The following is a 26,741-nucleotide window of genomic DNA, read 5'->3' as shown; positions in this document are numbered from 1 at the left end:
AGGGAGCAGCTTTGCTGAGGTTTCAGAGCTTTGTTCTGGTGCAAAACACCCAGCCCTTCTGGACCTTCTGTAAACTGGGGACTTTCATATCTTCTAATTTAGAGTTATTTATTATTTACTTTTGATGCTGGATATTGACCCCACCATGCCTACCACACCCTCTGCCCCTCAGCCCCTCAGCTGTATTTAAAGCCGTAAGACCTGATTATACGGGGGTGGTAGTGAGAGGGGTGGAGAATAACCCTAATAGTAAAGTGGCATTTAGTGATTTTAGTGATTAGTGATTTTGTCTCTTGTCAAAACTGTACACAAGCCTGATGCAGTGGCACTTGCCTGTAATCCCTGCAGCTGGGAGGTTGAGGCAGGGGGATCACGAGTTCAAAGCCAGCCTCAGCAAAAGCAAGATGCTAAGCAACTCAGTGAGACCCTGTCTCTAAATAAAATACAAAATAGGGCTGGGAATGGGGCTCAATGGTCAAGTGCCCTGAGTTTAATTCCTGGCACCAAAATACCAAGCCAAAACAAAAACAAAGACAAAAAATAAAAACAACAAAGACACAAAAACAACTGAAACCCTGAAGTGGATTTTGCCTTACTTGCATCTGATATGGTTTAAACTCCTTAAATCCATGAGCCTTCAAAGTGCTCCATCATACTCTATTCCTATCCTCCTTTTCTTTTTGCTCCATGTTATCCTGCTATATATACACCTCTCTTGCCCAGTTACTATGCATAGTTCACAAGCTGTTTTTATGGCCTCTGGCAGTTTCTCTGGGTTTCTATTTTCTTTTATCAAAATTTTACCCACTCAAAAAGACCCAATTCAGTTAGAACTTTTGTTCATGTTTTCAATCCTCTGTTTCCTCTTTCCTCTTTCATTGGCTTTTATTTGTTCTGTCCTTTGTGGCACTTGTCATATTCACTTCTTGATTTATGGCTGTTTATATACTTGTTTCGTCTCTCTCTCTCTCACCAATCTACTTGGCAAATGCCTTAAGTACCTTTTTGAGAAAGAATTATTTATTAAGCACCAATCTTGCATTAAGCAACGTGGCTGGTTTGGGAGTGGATACCAAAGAAAAATAAGACTTGCTTCCCCATTCTTCAGTTCTCAAGGATCTTTCAATCTAAGCAGAGGTAAAACAAGGAAGCAAATTATATCAAAATAATATAATCAGTGTAGCCATCCAGGGATCTCAAATTATTCTGGAAACAGAGAAGTCACGTGGCCCAGGATGAAGAGTTCAGAGAGGGTTTCTTAGAGGAAAAACTCTTGAAGTAAAATCTAAAAAGTTGAATAGGAGTTCATGGGTTCATGGAGGGTTTTGAATACCAGCCCAGGGTGGGGAGAGTTCTAGGCTGAGGAGAGAACATAAGCAAAGTCAGGAAGGCATGGCACAGCTCGGTGAGTAAAGGAACCACAACCTTCTCAATAGGAACGAAGTATAGATGGTAAGATTGGATGAGGTAGGAGATGAACCTTGAGTAGAAAACAGTTCATAAAGAGTTCTCAAATGCCAAGCCAAGGGGCTTGGCTTTTATCCAGGATATATTGGAGCGCCCTCAGAAGGTTTCAGATGTGTGAGAGGCATATGATTGTTGGTTTACAGAATGCAGTCTGGTGACAATATGGGTCATTACTCTGGAAGGAGGGGGCTGGTTAATATTTGGGATTGCTTGTGCTTAGAGTGAATCTTGTATTCAACACAGTTGAATGAAAGGTTGCTTTCATGCTCTTCTTTGATGAGGCATTGCTTTCAAGAACAAGCTCAATCAAAAGCAATGTACATTATTGTTAACCTTCAGAGAGAAAATTTGGGGTAACATAGCAAGTCTAAAAAAAAAATCCACAGGAAATCTGATGTTCTAAACAGAGTGATTATATAAAATGCTGGCTGTGGCTGAGGCAGATGCAATCAGAGAATTGCATAGTTGTGAGTCAGAGTTGGGTTGGTCCTTAAAGTCCTCTGCTTGATAGTAAATCAGTGGCTTGGGGAAATATGTTTACGTTTCACTTCTTACTATATATCTGATTACATGTTTTGAGAACTGGATAGAAAATATCTTTATTTACAAATTTGGAGCATGAATTATATTGACTATATGTACATACAGGCATAGATTTCCTGTTCAGTGTATAAATATAGTGAGATATATATTTACATGATAAGATACTGCTAATTTGCCATTTTATTTCAGTCAGAAACATATCCAAGATGTAATGAAATTCAATGACTCTAATGGTAAAATTATCATTACTATGGAATACTATATTATATTTTATGATTTGATCAATAAAAATTTGTTGGTGAAAAGAGGAACAGACTTAGCTGGATTTTTTTTTGTTTTGTTATTGTTGTTGTTTTGCTCTTTCTTCCCATGTGCTCCCATATATTTTTTTTCTGTCATACAACTTAAACACCCTGTTGCACTCATTATTTTGCTTTCTTTTAGATTGAATACTTAGATGTGTGTACTTTAGAGGCTTCAAGCTGTTCTCACATGCCAATTCTGACCCTGTTATAGATTGGTATAGTTCTAGTTTGTAGGTATTCATTCCTTTACAATATTTAATTACTGTCACTGATTTCCCCTTCTTGATTATTTTTTCAGTGTCTCTCCTCGGATTTTTCCCCCCATAGCCCTCCCTCTACTTATCTTCCTTTCCCCAGGTGGAAATATAGCAGGGTCAGTGTAGAAGCATGCACAAGCCACAGAGCAGCAGGAATAGCCTTGGTCCCTTCTCAAATGGAACAACTCTTGCTCATCATATTGAAAATACAATACCCAGCTTATGTTGGCATCTTTCTGGAAAGATACAGAGGGCTGGAGCATGAAAAGGAAAGAAAAATAACTTTGGAAAGTACAGAACAGTTTTGCCAGTGAGAGAAAAGAAAAGAAGAAGAAGCTGGAGAAAGAAGTAGTAGACATTATTAATAATGTTACCATATTCGAATATTCATCCTTGAATGAAAAAAATTCTTTTGTAGTTGTAGATGAACAGAATGCCTTTATTTTATTTATTTATTTTTATGTGGTGCTGAGGATCAAACCCAGGGCCTCACATGTGCTCAGCAAGTGCTCTGCCACTGAGCTACAACCTCAGCCTCAATTTTTTTTCTTTTAAAATACAATTTTGATAATAATTTCCACTTACCTTCAATTTTAGTGCTTGAACAAAAGCACTGCTTTAGCACTTTAACTTGTAGCATTCAAAAGATGAAAAACCAGAAAAATGAAACAACCAGTCTGAAACTCAAGACTGCTCAGTTTTCTGGGGATGCCTTCCCTACCCTTGGTTTCTTGTTGAGTCAACTGTGGTTACCTAGCAGGTTTTTTCTTTTCTCTGACCAAGTTTCTGGGTAACAGGCCTCCCCTCACCTCCAGGCTTTGTGAGTACTGTCTACCTGAAGTTGTCACACAATAGACAACTTTTGGACCATTGCTGGTTATAAATGTATGTTTTAAATATAAAAGCAGTACAATTATGATACTTAGCATAAATAGCATAGGTTTTTAGTCACCAAGATTTTTAGCATACAGAAAACATTCTACAAAAATACTGATAACCTAGAATCTAATTTTAGTCTACATATCATTTAATTGTTTCAAAATTATAGGAATTTTTCATAATTATGCCTATACTGTACACAAAATATTGTCCTACTTTTTCATCTGAACATTTTTAAACTGTGTTCGCACTTTTGCTAAAACACTTTTGCATTCAACTTTTTTGGTTCCTAATTTTGATGTAGCAGCTAATCATACTGCATATAACATTTTTCTTATATCTTAAGTATTAGGTTCTTTGTTTTGGTTTCTTTCTTTCTCTTCCTGGTTATTAAAAATAATATTACCTATAGCAATGGGTTGGTATAAATAAAATGTATTACTTAAAATGATTCATCTGAGACAGGTTCTCAGAAATAATCACATATATCTTCTTTGAGGAAATAAACTGTCTGGTTACATGCATTGAAATTAGTCATAGGACTATAGAAACTATGTATCTATGAGTAGTTAAAAGTATACGAGGAAATATAGGACCATCTTGGGTAAGTGGTCTTTCATACAAAGATCTGCTGCTCTCATTTTGTATAGTTTTCCCTGAGTCCAAAGTCTTTTTTTTCCCTTTTATTCTAGATTTCAATTCTTTCTCAGCCTATTCAAGATTAATCAACTCCCTTAATCTTTAGATTTTATAGACCTACTTATTGAGTGCTTTGCTCTGTTTCTAGAAAAAGCCTGAGTTCTGTTTGATCATCTTTTCTTCATAACCAAGAATCATTTCTTTTCTGCCCAAAGAAAGTGTTCCTTTGAACATCTGTGTTCTAGCTATCAGTTGTTCACCAGGGACAAAAATGTTGCACATTAAAATCTTGTCTATCCATCATATTCTGAGGCTTCATACTAGAAACAAATCTCACCGTGGGACCACATCTGTTTAGGCAAGGAATCCAAAAATGTCTGAATGATCAACAGGAATAGAAGATTCAGAGTCAGTGCCCAGCCATCTGTGATTGGTCAGTTCATAAGCAAGATCTCTGACAGAAAACAGCCCCACTGCACACACAGTCTTCAGCCCAGTATGTCTAGGCACTTAATCAGTTGCATTGTTTGGATTCTTGAACCTTTGCAGAGCATTTATGAGTTAAATGTTAGAGGACCGGGATGCATCAATTCCATAGAACAATAGTAAACCTTCAAAACTGTTTTTCAGATATCAGTAGGCATTGTGCTCTAGAGACCATTAAGGAAAGGGATGCTGCTCTTCCCAGTTTTTAAAGAAAATCTGATTGTGTTTCCTTCTGTTAGAATATATAAATTCCACTGAAAATTTCTTTGAGTTGAGATCCTTTAAGATTGGATCGTAAATGATTTTTCAGATAGAAATGATAAAGTCATAAGAGGTGTTGTCAATTCTAACAGAGTGGATTTTGAGATTTGGCCATTTTTGTGGGTGGATGGCAACTCAAACTTCCGTAGTGTTTGTGTCATGGCATTTTTGGAAAAATTACATGAGATGATGTACATGGAGTACTTAGAATTATACTTAGCAAAAAGTTAGCTCACAATGAATATAGTTACTATTCATTTTACAAATGTGAGAAAGCAGTGAAGAACCAGCCTTGGGTTTCCTGAGTACATTTTCAGATACATGAAAGCAAGGTTTTTTTTTTTTTTTTTTTTTTTTAATTATTCTATCTATAGGGTAAAGTTCCTGAGTTGTAGAGGCACTCAGTGAAATGGGAATGAACGAATGAATGACTTCCTTACTTGTATCTGTCTGTTTGCCTTTGAGTATGTATATATGCATATATTCTCTCAACTACAGCAAAATCGGACACCATAATAATACTTCTGCTAACTTTTCAGCATAAATCTTTTAATTTCCCTCTTAGGAGGCTAGTTCACATAAACAAAGCTCTAGAAAATAAAATAGCTCTGCCTGGTACTGTAAGTTCAGAAAAATAGCCAATTTCTTAATATGGTAGTAATTCCTAGTATGACTAGCTGGGCTGGGACTGAGACCAAGGACCTTGACACTAATGGGCCGTTTGTGAAACTTACACAGCCTGCAGTCATCCTTTCGGAATGTCCTTAGAAGCCATTGCCATTGTAACAGAAAAGAATTGGGAGCCTTTTTCTTTCTTGGAGGTTTCTTTAGATTTCTGTATTTTGTGAGTTCTGCCTTTGTGAGCAGGGTTTGTGGTTTGGATACTTACCTAAGAGCAAATTGTCCTAATAAACATGTAATATTCTCTAAGGCAGCCTCTTGCTGAAATGAATGAAATGGCATATATCCATATCACAGCACTTAAAAAGGCACAAATGAATTTGACATAAGAGCAACCTATTCAAATAAAATTCTTCAAGCAGCAAGTTTTTAGAGATAATCAAATCCATTTTTAAACTTCCACAATTTCACTAACTTCATGTACTCCCTACAGACATGATTATCTTATATAAAAAAATAAAATAAAAAGAGCTGGAGATATAGGGATGTAGTTCTTTGGTAAGCTGTTTGTGTGCCTTTCCCTTTTGGTGATGTTGGTAAAGAAACAGTCCTGGAATATAGCTGCCTTGCAAAAAATTCAAGGAAATGTTTTCTAGGTTTTGCTGACTTGTCTTGGAAGCAAACGAATTATGGTGCAGGGCTGGAGCTTTACCTACTTGTTAATTGGCAGGTTAAACTTTTATGAGTTTCTGGTACCCTGGCGATACATGACTATTAAAATTTGCAGGTGGTTCAAGGGGAGAGAGATGTAAGTTCCTGTGCTAGTAATATATCATAAAAGTGTATATTTCATGTGCCTGTTGTGAAAATGGAGACTTTAATACTCTTACACAATATAAGCTGATTAAGGAATCTTTATGGATCTCATTAACTATGGGTCTTTTTTTCATAGAAATGTGAAAAGTGTAATGCTTATAGACAGAAGCATAGAAGAACATAATTAGCCTAGAGGTACCTCTTTGAAACTGAGTTTAGTTGTACCCTCTGCATTCACCTTCCTACTCTTGGAAATTGCCCTCTGCATAAGACGTTGCTTCTACCATACGAAATGGTATAAATCTGACATTTTAATTTTCCCTTCAGAAGACAGTGTTTGCTTAATTATACTTAAATGTTAGCACATTTCCTCTTTTGAGCATGCCTTTTCATCAGGAAATGTAAAGACACAGACTGTGGCTAGTGATGTGATACCACATAATTAACAAAATTTTGGAAAAAGTGATATGATTGTAGTTCTTTAGAAGCTATGTTTTTCCTATGTTTTACATGTGGTTTTAAGAGGGAAACCACCCTCAAATATTGGCTAAATTAACCATTTCCCCTCAAATCTTAGAAGTAACACTGTAATTGGGACTATCGCTGGTTTTAACTGAGTGAAATCATGAAATGAATTAGTTTGAATTAAGAAACAGGTAGAAAAATCATAATAGAAAGTATTTATTTTAAGTTCTAATTCAATCTTTTTTAATCCACTTTTTGGGAGGAATTTTTTTTTTCCTAGTTCTAAATCAAATCTAAAATTGTTCTTTTGGAATGCTAGGTTATGTTGTAGTTTCTTCACTGTCTTGGTAAAAATGTAATGTTTTTGTTTGAAGGAACTGAATCCATTTGTACTTTCTGCTAAGAAAGAAAAAATCTCTCTTCAAATTTATTCTTTAAAGAAATGATTATTTTCTAACTTGGTTTGCCTGTGGTCAGGATGAGGAAGCATCAAGGAAGGTGGGACTCATGGGGCAGTAACAAACAGACTGAAGACAAGATAGGAGTATGATGGAGAGGTTGAGGACCCAGACTGCAGGAAGGCTTTGGTCAGAATTAGCATGAAGAAAGAAGTGGTGCTGAGCTGGGGAGGCAGAGCTGATGCAGGAGGATTACAGGTTCAATGTCAGCCTTGGCAACTTAGTCAGACCCTTTCCTCTTACATAAAAATAAAATAAAGATATAAAAAAATAAAATAAAAAGAGCTGGAGATTTAGGAATATAAATGCCTCTGGGTTCAATCCCCAGTACCACAAAGAGAAAGAAAGAAAGAGAGAATGCTAGATAGACAACATCATTAGGGATTTTAGTTTTGACATCAATCATAAGAACTTTGCAAAATTCTGCCTGCCAAGAAGCCACAGAACTTTATTTTGACAAAGAATGTTTTCTGAGCATGGCAATTATATATAAATATACATTGGTGTATTACACACACTATACATACATGTTATATACATAATACACTAAGATACTATATTTTTGTAAGGACTCACAAGTCAATTTAATGGTGTTTTAAAAATGGCATTTTTAGTTGGGTGTGATACTATACACCTGTATTTCCAGCAGCTTGGGAGGATAAGGCAGAAGTATAATCATAATTTCAAAGCCAGCCTCAGCAACTTAGTGAATCTCTGTCTTAAAATAGAAAATAAAAAGGGCTGTGAATGTGGCTCACTGGTTAAGTGCCCCTGTTGTATCAAACAATCAGTCTATATTTCTTAAAAAGTCATTTTAATTGTGTGACAGATCATACAATAAGTTTAAATATTTGTTCCCTTTACTTTACTTTCTTCTTTAGAAATATATTGTTTCAGACCTGGACATGGTGGTGCACACTTATAATCTCAGGACTTGGGAGGTTGAGGCAGGACAATTACAAATTCAAGGCTAACATGGGCAACTTGGAGAGATTATGTCTCAAATTAAAAATCAAAATGGCTAACTCAGTGGTGGAGCACCCCGGAGTTTAATCCCCAGTACTTAAATAAATAAAGAAAAAAAGGCGGGTGGTGGTGGTGGTGGTGGTGGATATATTGCTTCAGGAAAGAAAAATGATAGATTCTTTTGACCTGATAAAATATATAAAGTTGTGAAAAGAGGCATTTATTAAGGTATCTGTCTTAACTTTTTTTTTTAATTTCAAAAGTATTCCAAATGATTTTCTTACCAAATTGTCTTAGAAAAAAATGTGGTAAATATAAGGTTGACAAAGATTCCCTGTTTTGTTGAGCTTGTAAGGTACAAACTTGATTTTATAGGAAAGATGTAAAGAGAAAAGGAGTGCAGAGAATTATAATCTAGTCAAGGAAATATTTGGAAATCATTTCTTGCAAAGTGAAAAGCTGCTAAGCTGCTTAGCACAGTAGCTGAGGCATGTCTGCCATATTTGGGGGGTGCTCAACAGCTAATAAGCCAGGACCACCAGCTGAATTATTTGGTCAATGCGTGGCATACTGATGGGGACCTCACCTTACAGAAAGATTCAAGTCAGTTTACAGGATTTACTAGGGACCTGTTTTCTATATATGTCTTTCACTAGATGCCTGCCTAGGAGAAAAAAATTACTTAAAAATAGGCAGTGGGGTTATGTCTCATATAATTCTTTATTTCCTAGACCAAATGAACAACAAACAAACAAACCAAAGAGTTTACTGAGAAAACATTAATAAACATAAAAGTCTAAAATATAGATATTAACAGTCAGAGGAGGAGGCAGAGGCAAGGGTTTCAGAAAAGGAGGGCTTCCCTGTTGCGGTAGAGAGTAGTCCTGATTGCTTGCAACTGTGTTGTCTGGCTTTGTGCATGTGCCTAGTGATGATCACTTGCTTTCATCAGTTAGTCTTCTAGGCCTCCTCTGATGGAGACATGACTACCCCCTGATAGAAGAGGACCCTGAAAATGGGTGGAATAAATTGTTGGCCATTAGATTCCTGCAAGACTCACATTCACATCTGACTTGCTCCAAAGCCTGCTCTCTTCATCACATTGACAGAAAACAAAGCAAGTGTTCCCGAAACTTGAAAGTGTATGTCACATTCAACAGGACACATATCTCCAGTTTTCATAATTTAACTGCAAAATGAAAATTGACAAAGTAGAAGAAAAGACATTTTCCACAAATGGAAACTTTTCATCTAGTAAAAACTCGAAAAAGAAATTACCCATTTCATTACACTATTGCTTTAACTTTTTCAAGTTCTCAGTAGATGAAGAGTATTGATTAAAAATACTTTCATGGGCTGGGGTTGTGGCTCAGTGGTAGAGAGCTTGTCTAGCATGTGGTAGGCAGTGGATTTGATTCTCAGCACCACATATAAATAAAATGAAGATGCATTGACAACTAAATATATATATATATATGCATATACATACATATACATGCATATATGTATATATGCATATACATACATATATATGTATGTATATTATATATATAATTCTTTCATAATGTAAAGTTTCATAAGAAAGAGTGTTCATATGAGAACTTTAAGAAACTAGTACAATATGAAACAACTTAAACCACATCAATAACAAATGTTACACACCTCAAGGTTTTAAAATATGTTAATTTTCAGAATAATTAAAACATAATTTAGCTTTAGAAACAAATTGTAAAACTTCCTAGTCAGGAATGTATATTGACTAAAGTTCCTCTTAAAGGCATTCTTTAGCTTTAACCAACTAAATAAGGAAGGTTTCATTATAATTTGAGAGAAATGAAATATAATAGTATTTAATTTATTATAAATACTTCAGTTGTGAATTGCATTTGATACAAGGATATCACAAAAGGAAGGTGAGACAAGAGGAAGTGGAGAACTGTCAAACTCTGAAGAAATTGTGTGATAAATACAGTATACTACCAATTCTATAGTTTCATTTAAAAAACTGTAAGAAAAAAAGAGCAGAATTTTTGGTTCCAGATAAATGAGTCCATCTCTGAATTCCTAAGGATTCACCAAGTTAAAAATCTGTGTTCTTCTTGATAATTCAAAAGTTCTAATGCTAATAGCTTTCCTCCATATAGGGCTAATAGGAAGTATACTTGAATTTTTCAGTCTTTATAACTCCATTAATAGCTTGAAAATATTGTCTTTTCCATTTATGAGATGTGTCTTTGTTTATAAAGCATATGTAGCCATATTCTTTACAAAATGTGCTTGCTGGGCAAAATCTTTGAAATAAACATGCACTTAGAGGAAGAAATAGTGAAGAGTCTGGGTAATCACTAGCCTGAATACTTACACAATTAGGTGAGTAAAATGGCACCTCATACATCAGTGCTGAACTAAGGTTGATTTTTATGCTGCATAAACTGAAGGTATTTATCATTTGTGTTATTAGTTAATAGTGATTAACTCTGTGGTAGGTGCTATTCATGTGTGTGTCAAGCTAAACGTACTTTAATATTTGATACTTCTTTAATATCATCTAAGCTTATTATAAAAAGAAATCTAAGTGAAAGTCTCATAAACTCACTTCAGACCAAGACCACACATGAGAACCTTCAGCTTAAAAGGAAATTGGAAGGCCAGAGGGAAGAAATTACAAGGAAATGAATGATGTTTTAAAACTGAGGTACTATAACTAGAGTGCAGCTACTAAGATATTAAAATACTTAGACATTTAAAAGACACGGTTAATTGACATTTACTCTACAAATGCATTTACATGAAAATTTGAAAAGTATTTGATCAAAGCAGAGCTTTCGGATTTCTTTGGTTACCAAACCATTTTACTTCAAGTATTTAGCAATGTAGTGAAGAATTTGACCCTTATATTACATAATGTCCATTAAAGGACAAAAGTAAGAAAGAAGCACATTTATGTTTTTAATAGGAGATATGTCTTCTTCCTTCCTTGCTTCTAGTTTTTTTTTTTTTTTTTTTGCCATGGCCAAGAGAAAACTAAATTTCATGTTCAGCGGAGGGAAACAAGTTATTTCAGTTTAATTACAAGGACATACCTTTCACTCTATATTTTATTCATATTTTAAATTATTAAGTAGTGTGTCTTTAATTATATATGTTACATAAAATTCCTTTTAGCTATTTATGACAAATAAATTACAGGTAAAGGAATGACCCTGAGATACATAGGTTTTTGCATTTGCTATTTTCATTAGTTGTCTGTTCTTTAGTGAATAAGCACATTATGTAGGCAGACTATTAGGATATCAACAGTCACTCCTACATAAAGAAGAACATTGTAAGAAACTTGGAAGAGATTGAGAAAAAAATATAACTTCAATCAAGAGGAAAGGCTATGTGTTATTTTTGGAGACTATCCTGGCTGAGTTCATATTTATTGGAGAAGCAGAGGGTCGTTGAATTGGATAGTTTCTTTTATCTCAACTTATTTCTCTCCCCATCCTTAATGTAGAGAATACCTTCATGCAAAATGCCTTAAATTTTGTCCTAATTCTGTATTTTCCCTAGAATCACCTTGCATCTTTATTCTGTGATCTGCTTCTTCCTTTCCTCCTTACCTTGCTGGTCCTCATCCTTCTTCCCTGTGGTTCCCCTATTTTTTCCCTCCTTTTACATATAAGAAAAGTGATACTCAGAGGCTTGAAGCAGCTTGACAGAGTTTACACAGCTGCTAATTGGTCAAAAACTTAATCTCCTGACTCTTGCTACATTGCTCTTCCCGAGTTTCTAAAGGAGTTCTTTCTTAGAACATGATACTGCCAGACTGAGGTATAGTTTTCATTTGCTTGAAGTGTATATGTTTTCTGTTTAAACTACAATGTCCATGGGTCAATATTTAGGGAATTCATATCTAATTGTGTCAGTTTAAAAAAAATATTTTAAAATATTGAAATATTTCCACATTGGTCAATGAGTAACCACTGCCTATGCACTGTTCCCCTTTTATTTCAGCAGCCCCCAAGAATCTCGGGCCCCACACACCCAGTTAGCAGTGCCCTTACAACTCTGCTTGGTAACAAATGAGGCACCTAGCTCCCAACAGTTGGATGAAGGATTAGTAAAGTACTTCAGGTTTTCATACTGAGCTACACTCTACCATATTTGTCTTTAGGGATTTATTTCATTTTCATAATAGTGATGAGAGAGAGAATTTACTTGATTCCAGGCTTTGCTCATCTTCTCTTTCTAAACATTGTGTGTGTGTGTGTGTGTGACTGTGTGTGTCTGTGACTGTGTGTGTGTGTGTGTGTGTGTGTGTGTGTGTTGAGAAATGTCTGGAAACAAGAAAGAAAGTTATTATGTAGTATCAAACTTTTCTAGGACCTAAGTTCACTTTAAGTTTTGCAAACATATCCCTTATAAAGATCATATAAAGTTTCAATTCTGGAGTAACTCAAAGAATCTACATATGTTTTATGGATTTCAAATGTGGAAAATTATTGTTATATCTTTAATAAGTTCTTGACTTTTTTGTTTAGTTTGTTAATATGGAGAATCACATTGATTGCTTTTCAAATTTTCAAACCACTTAAGAATTCTGGGGATAAACCCCACTTAGACATGATGTATTAGCTTTTTACTTACTTTTGCATTTGATTTGCTTAATTTTTATTTAGACTGTTCATATCCATGTTACGAGAGATATTACTCTGTAGTTTTCTTGTTGCATCCTAGATAGGATGTAGTATCAGAATAATGCCATATAAGATAATATTATGTATTCTTTGTTTTTCTAGAAGAGCTATGTGGAACTGATATTTGGTTTTTAAAATGTTTGATAGAATAATCAAGTGAAGCATTCTAGTTTTCTTTTGTGGGAAGATTTTAAAACAAATATTCAATGTCTATTATAGATACAGGGATATTCGGGTTATTTATTTTTTTCTCCAGTGAAATTGATAGTGTTTTTCAAGGAACTTGTTCATTTCCTTTAGGTTCTTCAAGTAATTTGAAAAGGCTGATCATATTGTGTTTATTATCCTTGTAATAGTTACATAATCTGTAATGATGCTACTTGTGTGGGTTTTTAATTTTAAATAACTTTCCAACACTTTAAATAAGTTTATTCTCTATCTTTTTGCCCATATTGTTTCTTATGGTATATTTGCTGTCACTCTTAGTTGTTATTCTGTATATTATTTGTATATTTTACTCCAAATTTAAGTATTTTCTATTTATTATATGTTTTGAACAGTTTGATTATGATATATTTTGATATAGTTTTATGTTTTCTGTGCTTGAGTTCCACTTCCCAGTGAACCTTGGACTTGTGGATTTATATATATCATGGAATTAATTTCCTTTAAATATTTTTCTTCTCTCCTCCCATTATCCCACAGTTCATTAATACTGTTTCCCTCTGTATTATCTTTTGAGTAATTTCTTTCTCTCTTCAAGTTTACTAGTATTTCTTTGGCATTGCCTTCTCTGTTATTTTAGCCCGTCCTATGCATGTTTCATCTTACACAATGTAGTTTTCACTTCTAGAGCCCAATTTCTATTGTTTTTGTATCTTTGATATTTCTACTTACGTTTTGAACAAATGATTACATTTTTAATGACTGTCTTAATGTTCTTGCCTGCTCATTTTAGCATCTGTTTCAGTGCTAGTTCATTTTAGGCTGACTGCTTTTTCTCCTCACTTTGGTCATATTTTTTGAATGCCAGATAATTTTTTTAATTGAAAATTAGTCATTGTGAATTTTAACTTATTGGTTGCTAAATACTTATGTACTACTGTAAGTCCTGCTGTTTTCTCAGTGCAATTAAGTTATTGGTGAAAGTATTTGTCTTCTTGGGTGTTGCTTTTAATATTTGTTATTATTAGGACTAGAGAAATATTTAACTTTAGACTACTTACTTCCCAGTACTGAGACAACACCCTTCTGGATACCCTAATGAATGCACTTACTTTTATAAACTTTTGTAGTCAGGCTGGTAGGAACAGGTGTTCTTCTGGTGACTGCTCATCACTGTTACTACCAGGTCTGTTGGGTATTTCTTTCCTGGCCTTCGTTCCCTTACTTGTACATGTTAATTTCTCTGCTGCCAAATGGTTAATGGAAACCCCCTGCAGGTTTTCAAAGTCTGCCCTCTGCCCTCTTCTCTCTGGTAGTCTGTGAAGAACTCTCTGTTTCATTCTCCTTGGCATTCCTAGCTCTCTCTTCTCCAGTGTGGGAGTCCATCAGGCTCCTCCTGGGCTCCACCTCCCTATGCTACCCCAGAAGTGCAACAACTTTGCTCTCCATTTCTCAGGATTATTAGCCTTTATTTTCCTCAAGTCCGGAATCTTGAAAACCATTATTTTGGCCTTGCTTTGTTTGTTTCAGAGTTCCAGTTGTTTCAGTCAGAAAGGCAAACTCAGTTCTTGTTACTTCAAATATGTCGAAAGCTGGAGTTCCTTGATATTTGGTACAGAGTGGAAGTGGGAAGACTTTGAGACTGCATCCTGAAGTGCTGTCCTCAGAGAGTAAAATTCAGAATAGACGGTAGTACTTTCACTATTGAATACATCTTAATACTTTTCTTTTCAGAAAATAAAAACTTACTCATTTTTAAAAATAGGAAAAGCATACAAACAACAACAGCAACAAAAACTGTGGACACACATGCATTTAAGTTTTTCTTTAATGAGTTAGTAAAAATATGAAATATTCATAGGCAATGCAATAGATTATAATTAGGTGGTTCCTAAAGTTGTGTCTCTGTATGAGTAATTATCTTTAAGGAATGTACACAAAATGAATTCATACCGTTTGTAAGACTTTCTTTATTTTATGCCTTTGTCCTTCATACATTATGATGATTATGATGGAGTTTCATGCTTTATTAAATTTATTATGATGGTTGAAGGATGGTAAGGTTTCGATTTTGTTTTAAAAATCATTACCTGATAAGCCTGTGGCTCAGTGGTAGAACATTTGCCTAGCACCTGAGAGGCACTGGGTTCTATCCTCAGTACCACATAAAAACAAATAAGCAAAATAAAGGTATTGTGTCCATCTACAACTAAACAGTTTCTTTTTAAAAAGTCATTACCTGACAAAAGTACAGGAGGATGGTTCATGTTGTATTGATTTCCTCTAAATATTTTTGTTTTAGTGTTCTGTGCTTCAGTAGTTTGGAGACAATTGGCTAATCACAGGTACTTTTAGCCTTACATATGTTTTTTTTTTTTAAATATGGAATGCTTCATGAATTTACATGTCATCCTTGCATAGAGTCCATGCTAATCTTCTCTATATCATTCTAATTTTAGAATATGTGCTGCTGAACTGAGCACATCCTTACTTACTTTTTATTCAGAGATTGATTAACAATAGATTTTATTTAGGAAAACAAAAATGTTTCTCTTTCTTAGTATCTTTATTTAGGGGATAGTGTATTCTGACCTATACAACTCATACATCATGGACAATGGACACATCTGAATGGCCAGTTTCTTCCTTTTCTCCATAATAGATATGCAACTGAACCCTTGCTCCAATACTTCAAAGCAGTATTAGGAGGTGGATTTTTTAAAAAAATTCGATAAGTTCCTAATATTGTTTCTGTATGACAAGAAAACAGGAATTAACTTGGTCCTTGCCCTCTTTATACGGCCAAGGAGAAAATTGCCTTATGATGATAATGAATGGGTTAATAATTAATGTACAAAGAATTATATCTTTTATTTTTTACAACAGTGTTCAAGGTGCCCATTATTATTCTTATTTTTTAAATGAAGAAATTGAGTCTTAAAGAGTTCAATAACTGGGGCTGGGGATGTGGCTCAAGCGGTAGCACCCTCGCCTGGCATGCGTGCGGCCCGGGTTCGATCCTCAACACCACATACAAACAAAGATGTTGTGTCCACCGAAAACTAAAAAATAAATATTAAAAATTCTCCCTCTCTCTCTTGCTCTCTCTTTAAAAAAAATATTTAAAAAAAGAGTTCAATAACTGCTCAAGGTGTCACAGTGAAGGTGAAGCTCTAGATGAGACCCCAGGGTGTCATAAACCACTCATAAACCACTGAGATTAGATAAATTCGCTGCCTCCAAGTGAGAGGATGAGATTTTAATTTTTTTTTCTAATAGTGGCACTGTTCCTCTGCAGACACACTCAGAATCTCCAAAGCAGAGAAACGACTCTATTCTGTGCACTATTTATCGCTCCTGTTATTATTCAGAGCTTTTATTTAAAAAGGAGAATGATAAATTACACTCTTGTTGAAATAGGCCTTTTAGACCTTTGAAGAGTTGGAAACCAAAGGAAACAGACATTCCACAAGAAATGTGACCTATTTTTTTAAAATAAATCTTTTCTTTCACTAAATCTCCTAAAAATATTACCATTTTTATAAAACTGTTCTGGTTTCTTTGTGCAAATAGCTGCAAGGATATGTCAGTGGGTAGGTTCATTAAAAATTACAAGCATACACCATGACTGTGAAAAGTTCTCACAGCCTATTTCCTGCACATTGGGAAGGGCGCAGCTTTCCAGCGATGGCTGCCCATGAATCTTGGAGGCCAGCACCTGCAGATTACAGCCTCGGGCACAGACACTGTGAGAACAGTCCCATTTTGTAAAACCAAAAAGCTCTGCTGTTCTACAGAAATGTTTGAGACTGAGGAATGGACCTAGATGAGATAAACAAAACTCATAAACCACTGAGATTAGATAAATTGCTGGAGTTGTTTGGAAGGCTGGGCAGGAACAAACATTCTCTTCCTAAATGTAGTTTTCCTGCACTTGGGACAAGCACACTATCTGATTACCCAGGATGATTTATTTATCTTTCTAGACTGTTGACATGAAGTCTGAATTTCAAGCCCAAGAATAGGTGTACTTCCTGCTGTTATTTTCTTTGCAGAAATCGCTGACTTCTCTTGTTACCTTTTGTGATTGGTGGTGCCAACAATATCAAAGTTTAGTGTGCTCACCTCATCTGTAACAGTAAAACTTAGTAAGTCACACTGGGTTTGAAGTGTAGGTTCTGGTGTAATACTCTAACAATAAATAAGGTACCTGTTCTCTTTATAGTTTCTGTTACAGCCTTGTATTGGTGACATTTCAGTGTCTGTTTGATAAAGATTGTTCATACCAATAGCTCATAAAATTCATGCTGCAGGGTAAGTAAGTTCTGCTGAAAGCATTCATTTATTTATTTGCTTTTTTCACTGATTCTACAAATTGATATTATAACCAATCTCTTCCAGACAGTCATGTGGATCCGGGGTGATCATGGGGACTCAGGTGAAAAGAAAAAAAAAGAAGATTCTTGCTCTTTTAGAGCTTGTGTTTTAATTGGGGGGCTTTTGTGTAAAAGGTGAATAAAATGGACAAGAACATACCAGGTAGTGATACAGCTCAGAAGAAAGTAAAACAGGGAAACAATGAAGTGTGCCGGAAGCTGGCTGTACATGGTCTGGTCAAGAGTGGCCCCACCAGTGAGTTGACATAGAAGCTCATTGCCACATGAGAAGCAGGCCTCCAGGGGAAGATCTTATGCATGGATATTCAGACAGAGGTAACAGCTAGTGCAAAGACATAGCTATGATGAAGACCTGGAGTTGCTTACATCCTCTGCTCTGGACTTGCCCCTTGATTTGCTTGCACTTTTACTATTCAGACCCTCCCTTACCCTTCACATCCTTAATGAGAATTACACTGTTCAGCAACTATGCAAATATTGTCTTTAGCTAACGGATTCTGTAATGTCTTCAAGAAATTTCATATTTAGAATAATTTTACAAAATGATTTCATTTAAAAGTAGTTACTGAACAAACAGGTAAATTGCAAAACAATTTCCTAAATATCTTTCATCTCAAAACTTACTTTTTAAAAAAAATGTGCAAATATATTGTCTCTAAAAAACAAAAGAGGGAGGGAGGGTGGAAGAAAGGAAGGAAGGAAAGAAGGAAGGAAGGAAGGAAGGAAGGAAGGAAGGAAGGAAAGAAAGAAGGAAGGAAGGAAGGAAGGAAGGAAGGAAGACATGCAATTCTTTTTATGTCTGGAAAGATAGAGAACTGTTTCCCAAATGTGGTTACTTTGAAGCTGGGAGACAGATTCCCATGTTCATAAGGGGAAACTTCCAGGACATAATTTCCTAAATTATTTCTTTCACTGCCCTCTTGGTAGCTCAGTGTCACGGATGAGTGAGTTTACCTCACAAGTAAGCATTTAGCTCCCCAAGAACAGACTCTTAACCTTAGCTCGCCACGTGATTCGACTCAGGGTGAATGCACAAGATTAATGAGGACCTTGAGTGAAAACAGTCTCTTGTAAGGACAGCACTAAATCTTGAAAGGCTGCTTGTTATTGTTCATGGTGGTTGAACCCCAGACCAACCCCAACAAGGATTGGTGGTGGTGACTCTTGATCTGGGTGTATCTTTAATCCCCTTATCCTATTTCTCTGTTATTGACATTATGTCATTCTCTGTTGGAATCTATTTTTAGGAGATACTGCAGATCCTTGCATTTTCTCACTATATCTAAAGGTGAATCTTATCGTTTTTATACCACTTATTTTCTCAGATGATCGGAACAGGACACATGTTACATCTGGCAGTTAATGCCTTAGTTCTAGTTTATTCTTTCTCCAAGTACTCTAAAGACTTTCTTTTGTAGCATTGATCTTCTAGTGGACAATAAAATGGTGAGGAAAAATGCTATCAACACCTCCCATTCTTCTCAATTTCCCACTGTCTCGTGGCTTTTTTTCCATACCTGTACCATTTTAGTAAGGAAAACACAGAGCAGTAATCATTAGGCAGAAAGGACTTGAAAGGAGAATCATTGGCAACTCATAATCAGCCAAGCAATAGCAACCAGAGATTTTATATTGTCAGGCGAGACAGGCTGGGTAGAGAATGCAGAGGCAAATTATAAATAGAGTATAAACATATACACAGGAGGAAAATCTGAATCTACTGCACGGCTCACTTTCCTTCAGTAGGCTGCTAGCGGTGGTCTCAGAAGAGCACTCTGATAGGCGAGCAGGAGGCACTGGTTTTATAAAACAGAATCTTCAAAGGACGAGGAAGGCAGGCCTGTGGGGAAAGAAAGCAGAAGTCTGGCAATAGGTCATGGGAAAGGAAGGAATCACTGTGGGGTTTGGGCTTGAAGAGAGAAAAAAGTAGCAGCAGGCCACAGCCAAACCTGTCATTAGCTTGCGCGCGCTTGCACATACACACACACACACACACACACACACACACACACACACACACACACACACACATCACTGATCTTAGAATTGGTTGGACTGAATATTATTTTTTCCCCGTCTAGACTCATTTTCTATCTTATGTTAATAATTTTGCTGCTTCTCTACACTTAAGTCTTAAAACTTTAAAAAATCTTATAGTCCTGCATATGCCCCCAAAGTATGATGCAAAAAGAGTTCTATGGAGCAAATATCTACAAATACATCAGTTTTCTATCAAAAGTCACTTTATGGCAGACTGCTATTGGGTAATTGAGATGCACTTTACTAAACATATAACTGGTTTAAACTAGCAGATTTTATTAATACTTGTTTTTGTTTTTACAATCCAATTACCTGGAACAGTGCCGTTTATTCAGAACAGGTTTTTTTTTTTTTTTGGCTTTAATTTCAAAAAATACATTGATGATTTTGATGGATGTTTAAAACTTAACTGCTTTCAAAAAAATATTTCAAAAAATGATTCTTGATTTTTTTCACTTTTTGTGTGTATTGGTGGTGCTTTATTTGTACCACAGAAGTATTCATTTATACATTTACAAAATGAGTAATCCTTGTTCATTTCTTCTTTGACAGTAATATGAGAGTATAGCTTTTAGGTACTAGATAACCCATCAAGAGAGGTTTTCATTCAGAAAATGTTAGAGGGTTCTAGCAATGAAAAGAGCTAATTTACCACTTTCATTTCCTAAGAGTGGGTATGGAGTGACTTAAATTATTTGCTCATGGTTTTGCATTTTGGAGAGCACTTGGCAGAATGGTTTGTGTCTGCTCTTAGCTGAGAATGAAGATTGTAAGTCCAAGGTGGCTTTTAGTTCCTCAGGGCCATTCTCCACATGGCCTTCTGTCATTCATAATCACAAGCTTCATACAAGGAGAATTACTCTTGAGGTAGTGAAAGCAGAAGGCTAGATCTGTTTAAAAAGTTTCACTTGGAGTGAACAGTACAACTTACACGACATTGTGTGGTGCAAAACAAGTCACATGGTCAGCCCAGATTCAGAGGGAAGGAGAAGGGTCTCCAAATTTTGTTGGGAGGAATTGTGTTCATTTACATGGAGGGAAGGAATTGTTGGGTGCTATATTTGGAGACCAGAGCACTCCTCTTACAAATATAACATTGAATATAATAAAAAAGCTCAGTTTCTTAATTGTAAAGATCCTTTTTAGATGTATAGCCTATAAATATTGTGCATAATTTTGAATTCATTCTTTCTCAATATGAGCTCATGTTTCCTTGATTTGGAGTTGTGATACTCCATGTTTTTTATTGTTATTCTTCTTATTATTTTTCATTCTGGGAATTGAATCCAGGGGCACTGAGATACATCCCCAGCCCTTTTAAAGTTTTTTTTTTTTTTTTTTTTTTTTTTTTTTAAGACAAGATCTCACTAAATTGCTGAGGCTGACCATGAACTTGTGATCCTCCTGTCTCAGCCTCCCCAGTTGCTGGAATTACAGACATGTGTCACCATACCAGCTCCATGTTATTGATTTTTGATTTTTGATCTAATAATAAAGAACTTCCCTTGTTCTACAAGTCAGACAGTTTTTACATGTTCACCTTTAATTGATTCACACTCAACTGATTTATTTTGAAAGTATTCTCTATACCATGCTTTGTTGAAAAGAATCTGAAGACAGATGGGTTTGAGTTCGAATACAAATCTATCCTCTTATTGAATGTGGACATTTGGGTAAGTTACTGAAATTATTCAGGCTTCATTCTCCTCATTTATATAATGAGAATAATTATATTTTATTCATCAGATAAGTATGAAGTTGAGTAAAATTCTTATATATATCACATAATATAATTTCTGGTGTATTTTATTGGAACGTAGTTGGTTTTTCTTCCCCTACATTCCTTCAACATAATAATTAAGTTTCTTATGTAAAATTGTTTTAAAATAGTTCAGGGAGATATAGCCTTCTTCAATTTTGGATTTAATTATTGTAATGAGATCTTATATTAGCAAGAGCAATAATAATATTATTTTCTTATCTAAATACTTGGAGAACAAAATCAAAGTTTGATATAAATTCTAGAGGTTTTATGTTTTATGTTCACTGGTGCCTAGTGTTCGCATGAAGTTTTCACTTTTCAGAATTCTTTTTTTTTTCCTACTTCTTTATAATGACAGCATTTCTTATAAGCTAAGAAATTTTTCCTTTATGGATATGACATTACTGTGTGACTTTTATAATATGATCATCAAAAAATCTCATGAGATATTTCCCCCTCCATTAGCATTTAATTTTAAATGAAACAATAGCAATATAATTATATTTCATGATTATCTTGTTTAGACTGTTCTATTATTATGTATTTAATTTACCCTGTTAGAACGTGTATTTTTAGCAAAGATATTTGTGGTTTACCTAAGAGACGTTTATGGAAATACTTGATTTTTGAATTCAATCTCCAGGTATAGTAGACCACTTCTTTTCTCATTATGAAATAGCCTTCATAATGTTGAACCCTGGCTTTTACCAAAATCAATTGGACAGAAACTTGTAGATAGCTTACATGTTTATATCCAAGTAAGTTAAGTTAAAAGTTTTTGAAAAAATGCCAAATTATTACTAGCAATTTTGTTGCAGATAATTTTGTTCAAACAGATATAAAAATAGTTGGAAAATGCTAGTTTGCATCTGAGATGTATTATAGTGACTCTATTTTGAAAGTCAGATAAGAGCTAAGATTAACCAGCAAGTACTCATGTTACCATGAAATAGAAAAATGCAGCACCAAGGGTGGCATGACATGTTCCCCCATTCATAACTGAGTAGGCAGGTGACACGTGTTAGGGAGAGAGCTACTTTCTGATTTTCCTCTGATGAGGCTTGTCAACTAATTTGAATTTTGGGCTTTCAAAATATTACAGTGTATGAAGTCACTGGCATATTTTAGCATTTAACAGAGTCTTAGACGTAGCTCCAGAGGAGGATCTTCCTTCTCCAGTTAACACTAAATTATCAGTGCTTTGGCAGGAAGCAGAGAGTGCCATGTGGGTTGTGTTTCTGGGGAGTTAACATTGAAAAACTCATTGTACATTACATTTTTAGAATATATTGAGGGGAAATTTCTCCCTGTTAGCTCCACCAAGGTTTAGGCTCTTTTTCAAATTAATTTTGAGTCCCTTTAACACCATCTTTGGGAATCTGTGCAGGTAGATGAGATCATCATGTCTTTTAAGAGATCTGTCTTATATTTCAGTTATTATAGCCCTTGTGATAAATTCAAGCCCAACTTAACTTCTATCAAGCCTGCATATATTCTCAACATTGGGAGAATACAACAGAAGAAAGATTTGTTTTCATTTGGACATGACTGAGTAGTTGCTGACACTCAATGGGGAATCGACTCCATCCATATATTAGCACAACAGTATGTGGATACACAACTGCAGAAAAGCAGACTAATAATGATTTGCATCTGATTTTTGGTTCAGTGTGTCTTCGGAATAAATCAGGCATAATTATAAGGCACATACTACAACAAATAAGGTGGAGTAATTCCAGGGAATGGATGGATTTACAACATATATCAAGAGCTTTAGAAGAAAAATCTCAGTGGTTTATATTTATTATCTTTTGTTCATGGGAACTTCTGAAGGCGAATTTTGTATGAAAGTAATTTTTCATTTTTTTCTCCCTTTAAGAACCAATTTGCCAAGTGAGTTTCCATAAATTGGCAGTATTTCCACAAAAACTAATACATTTTTTTAATCTTAGTAAGAAATACTTAATGTAGTAAAGTACAATGACAAGGGCAGCTAATATTAAGTAGCAGATTTTATCCAGGAGTATCTATATGATTTGCGATTGAATTGGCTCATATTATTTGCAAATATTAATGATGTTGGGTATCCATATTAAACCATAATTTTTCTGAAATATTAATACGCTGAGAGGAAATGTGAAATTTTCAATCAGCATCTTCAAAGAGAATGACTACCTCAGGCATATAATTGTCAACAGTTTAGTCAGACTCACATACACAATCTCAAAATCACTTTTATTTACCACTCTCATCCTTATTTCAAGTCTAGTTGTGTACTTTATGAATCCACAAATGATTGCCTTTATTGAAAGGTTTGTGTTATTCAAGATGACTTGTAAAGTTTACTCAGTCTTCCCTAGCAAGGGAAACAGGAAATTCCAGAGAACACTAGACTCAGCAAACCTATAAAATCTGAGAAAGCAGACCATTATTTCTGGAGACATTTCACATAACACTTTGAGAAGCAATGACTAATTAGTTTTTGGTCTTAACAATAGCACTTTCAGCGGCTGTTTTTCTCCCCTTTTATAGCTTTCATATTAGGAAAAGAAGGAAAGTACCTCCGAATGATGAAATATTGGCAAAGCATGCACTTGCTTCTCGGTAGGAGCTCAACTCTTTGATCCTTGGATAAATTACCTTCATTGCCTGGCTGGTATTAACTGGCTGGAGAGTAACAACCAATTGTTGGCAGTACAACAACATCCTAATATGCTTTGCCTCTAATGACTGAATGATTATTTCAAATTGAAGGTTCTGTTTTTCCTATTCCAGAATTCATGTAAAATGAGCCCTTAAAGAAGTCTGGCTGCTTATTCATACCTGTATCCTCGTCTTATTCGTGGAGCACCTTGCCTCGCCACCCACTCCTCAACTGGCAGCCAGTTGTTAGTCATTAGCAGAAGAAGATCTATTCTGAGTCCTCTAAATGCAAACATTTGTACATTATGGCTCCTTGCTTGCTTATCTTATTTATTTACTTACCAACTTATTTACTCATTTATCTGTTTTAGAATCTCACCTTTTATCTATATCGAGTCAAGAAGCTTTCCTTGACTCCTCTTACTTCTACCTTCCCACAATGAATCTGTCCTCAAGTCCTGTCTGCTCCTGTCTATTATTCCGCTGATCCTGGTCTCCAATGTGTAATAAATTTAGTTGATCTCTTTGTTTTTCTTTAAATTCCCCCCTCTGATCCAACCAAGACTGGCTACATTTCCTTCCTTCTTTTTTCTTTTTCTTTCTTCCAATATTTTGTTTTATTTTGGTAAAAACACTTCACACGAAGCCTACCCTTATAACAGATATTTTTAAGTGTCCAATATAGTATTATTATTCTGGGTTCAAGGTTGTACAGAAAATCTCTAGAAATTATTCTTCTTGCATAACTGTGGAATCGTAGAGATTTGTCTTTCTGTGACTGAGATATTTCACTCAGCATACTGTTTTTGTGTTTCATCCATGTTGTTGCATGTGGTAGGATTTTCTCATTTTTAAAAGCAGAATAATACTCCATTGCATGTAGGTACCTTTTTTTTTTTTTTTTTTTTGTAATCCATTCACTGTTGATGGACACTTAGATTCTCAATTCTTTTAGATAAATACCCAGAAGTGGGATTGCTGGACCATATGGTGTTTTTATTTTCAATGTTTTGAGGAAATTCTAGATTCCTTTCCATAGCAGTTGCTTCACTTTGTGTTTCTACCAACAGAGTACAACAAACTGAAAAACTTCTCCTCAGCAAAGGAAACTATCAACAGAGTAAGAAGGCAACTTACAGAATGGAAGACAATATTTGCATGCTATATATCTGATAAGGGGTTTATTACTAGAATATATAAGGTACTCTTACACCTCAATAGTAATAAAATGAATAACCCAATTAAAAAATGGGCTAAAGACTAGCATAGACATTTCTCTAAAGAAGACATGCAAGTGAACGAAAGGTATATGAAAAAGTGTCCACCGTCATCAATCACCAGGAAATTACAATGAGATAGTACTTTACAACTGTTAGAATAGCTATTTTTAAAAAGACACACATGGGGAGAATGTGGAGAAATTGGAGCCCTGGTATATTCCAAAGCCAGCAGGCTGCCTGAGATTTTAGAAGTCATATCTTGGTGTTTCCTCTGCACAGAACCTTCTAGTAGTCTCTCATCTTCCTCAGAGTAAAAGCGAAATGCTTTTCATGGCTCACAAGAAACTGTGGCGCCCCTCACTGCAATTCCTGTCTGCCACCCAGTCCTTTGGACTGGACTTGGGCATGCTGAGTGCAACTGGGTACTGCCTTAAGCACTCAGAGCTCTCACACTTTGGCAGTTCAGCTCCAGATCCCTGTGTGGCTCTTTATCTTCCATCTTCAGATTTGTGCTCAACTGTCACTTTCTCAGAAAGGTTGTCCTGGACTACCCAGTATAAACAGCATTTATGCCCCCCCTCCACATTACTTTTCTCTGCATCCTGTTTCCTCCAAAGCACTGTTACGAACCGACAAGGTGTTTGATGAGTTGCTTATAGTGTGTCTCCCCTCATTAGGACACAGACTTCATGGAGGCAGAGACTTTATTTTGGAACTGCCATAGCCCTCGTGCAAGAACAATAATGCCTACCACGAAATAGGGATTTAATAAATACTTTGTATTTCTTGAATGAAAAAAAATGAATAAAAAATTAATCTTTTTTTTTTTTTCTTGCTCTTTCCTTTGTCTTGTGTTTCCCACCACCACTTTCTGTCATTCAGTTTTATATCTTGAGAATTTGTTTTTTTTCCTTTGGCATCAATTATAGAAGTGTTACCCATCCAACCAGTTTTGTAGTAAAGTTACTTCCAAGTGGATGCTGGACTTATTTAATGTCCTCAATTCCAGATGGCCTGCAAAAGTCTGGCTCTGTGTGTGAGAGTGTGTGTGTGCGCGTGTGCAAACATACGTGCACGTGTGTGTTTTAAACTTGTCTTTACCCTGCCTGTAATGTTTGCAATAAAAACAAGAAGGAATATAAATTTCATATAATGTTTTTGATACAACTTCCTCATGTTGTTGCAAGTCATTCAAGAATGAACACATAGCATAAAGTTTAAATTTGGAGAGGCAGAAATTCATAATTTCTTTGACCCGAATCATGGAATTCCTTTGCAATTTAGATACACTTCCAATTAAATCAGATAGCTGGCATAGAATTGAAACTGTTCTCAATGGACTGGATTCTTCTGTATTCTTTTTCCCAATATTTAATTGAAATGCTAAAATAATTCATTTGTTATATTCCACTAACATTTCCTGAGGGACTACAATGTAAAGTAATATTAATTTTTATACACACTTAAGTTTAGGAACTCCAATAGGTATTTCATACATTAATTAATTTAAAAATTGATAATTTACGACAGTTTTATAAAGGTAGAGAATATCATCCTTATTTCACATCAGCAATCTGAGGGTTCTGAGAGATACTGAAGTACACAAAGCCAGGAATAACATAGCTTGGAAACTGACCCAGTCTGAATTAAGAACTTGAACTTGTTTCCT

At 35.3% G+C, this 26,741-nt stretch overlaps 1 protein-coding gene and 1 non-coding gene across 27 annotated transcripts in view; one reads left to right on the top strand and one right to left on the bottom strand.

Moving 5' to 3' along the window:
* Hdac9 (histone deacetylase 9) overlaps window positions 1-26,741 on the top strand; it is an 860,512-nt gene that overhangs the window by 294,282 nt on the left and 539,489 nt on the right. The window lies entirely within an intron of this gene.
* On the bottom strand, window positions 15,387-15,493 carry LOC120892176 (U6 spliceosomal RNA). The gene has a single exon (XR_005736829.1). It is a non-coding gene; the product is annotated as a U6 spliceosomal RNA (small nuclear RNA).

Source organism: Ictidomys tridecemlineatus, chromosome 2 (genome assembly GCF_052094955.1).
Source record: "Ictidomys tridecemlineatus isolate mIctTri1 chromosome 2, mIctTri1.hap1, whole genome shotgun sequence".
Lineage (NCBI taxonomy): Eukaryota > Metazoa > Chordata > Mammalia > Rodentia > Sciuridae > Ictidomys > Ictidomys tridecemlineatus.
Note: the sequence above shows the minus strand (reverse complement) of the source record. Positions and strands in the feature narration are given on the sequence as shown.